The sequence below is a fragment of the Lacerta agilis genome, chromosome 17 (genome assembly GCF_009819535.1).
Source record: "Lacerta agilis isolate rLacAgi1 chromosome 17, rLacAgi1.pri, whole genome shotgun sequence".
Taxonomy (NCBI): Eukaryota; Metazoa; Chordata; class Lepidosauria; order Squamata; family Lacertidae; genus Lacerta; species Lacerta agilis.
The window spans coordinates 34,523,325-34,526,690 of record NC_046328.1 but is presented as its reverse complement, the minus strand read 5'-3'; the positions used below and the strand labels follow the sequence as shown (position 1 = coordinate 34,526,690).

At 42.1% G+C, this 3,366-nt stretch overlaps 1 long non-coding RNA gene across 1 annotated transcript; it reads right to left on the bottom strand.

The window, feature by feature from the left end:
* Positions 1–300: 300 nt before the first annotated feature.
* LOC117061939 lies at positions 301–2,278 on the bottom strand. The gene is made up of 2 exons (XR_004428164.1): positions 2,196–2,278; positions 301–852 (listed from the first exon to the last, which is right to left on the bottom strand). It is a non-coding gene; the product is annotated as an uncharacterized LOC117061939 (long non-coding RNA).
* Positions 2,279–3,366: the final 1,088 nt, after the last annotated feature.

The following is a 3,366-nucleotide window of genomic DNA, read 5'->3' as shown; positions in this document are numbered from 1 at the left end:
ACAGTTAATATTTTACACATTGCATACTAAGGGGAGTAAAAGGCCAGAGTATTTCTGTGCCGTTGAGAAAAGATTATTTTTGTTTGAGGAAGATGTGTATCAATATTTCTTTCTTTCTTTTAGCCAAACACAGCAAAGAAGCCAATATTGTCCTTCACCCACTAAACAAATTGTTTAAAGTCCTTATGGACTAGAAACCTTACTTTCTCTTTAAAACAAAAAGAGTTCAAGGATCTCAACAGGCCAGCTCGTTAGGCCACAAATATACAAAAGAAACAGTGCACGGTGTCTTATTTTTGCATATGATTTTAATTAGTACTGTTGCCCAAACAGAGGCCAAAACAGAAAACAGTTAACTTTCCTCCCCAAATTATGTTTCTGGGTGGAGAAAAGACACTGGAATTTCAATGCTAGGCAGAGAAAATATTTGATACAATTTTATGTAGAGAGAAAGGCATCCAATAAGCTATCTCCCATCCTTCATCTGCTTCTTTTAGCTAATGACGATCCTTCATCCAACAAACACATCTTCCTGGGGAGTCTCATGTTCTCTACTTCTGCTGCTGTGGCCACTGGGGGGTTTGCTTCGTCTGCTGCTGGCAAGGGGGTGGGATGACCACAGGAGGGATGCATGGAGCTGGGATGACCACAGGAGGTTGCTGCTGGCAGCCTCTGTCCTCATGGCAGGAACTTCCACCTCTGTGGCAGGAGTCCTGTGGTTTGTTGTGGCAGGAGTCCTGTGGTTTGTTGTGGCAGGAATCCTGTGGTTTGTTGTGGCAGGAGTCCTGTGGTTTGTTGTGGCATCCTCTATCGTTGCGGGAGCACATCTTGATATCGGTCAAATCTGGAGTCCTGTGAGAAATGAAGAAACAGCCTTTCAGAGAAGGTCCAGCAGAAGCATACCTTTCTTGTAATAATAATAATAATAATAATAATAATAATAATAATAATAATAATAATAATAATAATAATAATAATAATTTATTTGTACCCCGCCCATCTGGCCGGGTGCCCCCAGCCACTCTGGGCGGCCTCCAACAGATATTAAAATACATTAAAATATCACAGGTTAAAAACTTCCCTAAACAGGGCTGCTCGGAAACATACTAAGAAACTTTCTTAGTCTTCTGCTCAAAGCAGCTTACAATATAGTGGCCTTCCCTTGCTGAAGGAGGCATCTATGATGTTCTGTTTGTGTTAGAAAATGAAATCCATTCCTAACTGGAGCCAGTGTTTCATAGTGGTTAGAGTTTTGCTCTAGGACCTGGGAGACTCAGATTTGAATCCCTGCTCATCTATGGAGCTCACTGTGTTATCTCCGGCCAGTCCCACACTCTCGGCCTACAGAGTGGTTGCGAGGATAAGACAGGAGGAAAAGAAATATGTAGCTCCTTGGAAGAAAAGTGGTGGGATACAAATGTTAAGTAAATAAATAAACATTTTAACTGTTGTGGGGCTCACCCAATGTACCCCGGGTTTGTAACATTCTACTCATCCTGCAAAGCAAGTAATCCAGACTAAAGGAGCTTCTTTCTTAGGTGACCATGCTCCCTAATACCTTTAAGGAAGAACATATACCTTGAACCCTAGTTTTTTCAGGGCTAGTTTCAGACAGGAGGCCATTTCAGCTGTACCTTGAGATGCTGGGAGTTTACCTTGTGATGCTCAGATTGTTTAATTCAGTTTTTGAATAATTGGCTCTGTTTTTAATTGGATTGTAATTTGGTATCGTGATAATTAATAATTAATTAAAATTATTAAAATTATTATTTTTAAAAAAGAGAGAGATGCTGGGAGTTGAGTGTGGGACCTTCTGCAGGCAAAGCAGATGTTCTACCACCAAGCTGTGACTCTTCACTCAAACTGTTGGCTAGATGCATTCTCTTTGTGATAACTCAACTCTTATTTAGTCAAAGATTCTTTTGGATTCCTTAGTTCACCGATGCCTACAGTTTGTTGGTTTTCAAATATTTGTAACCAACGCCAATCCTTCTCAGAGCAGAGCCAGTGAAGTCAGTAGACATGGCTAACAAAGGTTCATTCATTTCATTGTGTCTATTCTAAGTCGAATGCATTTAGATCCAACCCAAAGACACCTAATCCGGAAACTAGGTTATCCCCATGCATCTTGAATAATCAAAGTTCAAACCTCCCACAGATACAATCAATAGAGCAGGTGGTATTTCCAGACTTACCCCAAATGCCAACTGGAAAAGCTGCAGTAGCGAAGATCAGAAGTCTATGTCTGGATCCTTGGAGGGTGAGACCTTTTATACAGTCCCCTTGCCTTACTTCTGGAAATGAAATTCCTGTCTTGAGCAAGTGTGAGCAATTTGTCCTTCAAGCCATGAGCAAATCTTCGATGGATGGGCCCCACCCCTTGGAAAAGTGTCACCAGGAAATAATGGGATCACTTTTGTAATACTGCAGGCGCCTGATCACGTTCTGGGGCTGATTCTGTGCTGTGTAACTTAGCTAATTGTCTTTGTCGGAAACCTGCAGATCAACAAACATTGGGCAACTTTTGGGATAAAGAAAGACAGCGTCCAGTAGGACAACCCTTTTGAGCAATGTCTTTCTGGATGCCTTTAAGACACATCATGGGAAAGGTGATTCCATTCAATGTTTCCACACACCTTCGATTTTAGAACTATGTGTGACTAAACCATTTGGCTACAACACCCAGCAGGCCCACAGGCCTAAATCTAGAGCGTGTGTGCTAGAGTCTTTGATGGTCCAGGAAACTGTAAATTGTAAAGCCATGGAATATGGACCCTCCTGCTGTCGGAGTTAGGCAGCTGTGAAGGTATAGCAGAGTGGAGGGACTGTGTGTTAGAGTCAACAAAGGGATTTAACTTACCATTTTTATCTCTGCTTTATTGTGTATATCGGGGGTTGTCAACCTGGTCCCTGCCACCCTCTAGTGCAGTGTTTTTCAACCACTGTTCCGTGGCACACTAGTGTGCCGCGAGATGTTGCCTGGTGTGCCGTGGGAAAAATTGTGTTTATTTGATTCCTATTCAAGAGAATTACTTTATATATAGTCAATATAGGCACAGAGTTAATTTTTTTAACATTTTCTAATGGTGGTGTGCCTCGTGATTTTTTTCATAAAACAAGTGTGCCCTTGCCCAAAAAAGGTTGAAAAACACTGCTCTAGTGAGTGTTTCAGGATTCCAGGTGGGTGGTAGGGGGTTCTATGGCACAAGCTGAATCCTCCTTCCATCGAGCGCTGGTGGGTGGTAAGGAAATTTTACCATCAAGAAAGATGCATTAGTGGGCAGTAGGTATAAAAAAGTTTGACTACTGGTGCTGTGGTCTAAACCACTGAGCCTAGGGCTTGCCGATGGGAAGGTTGGCGGTTCA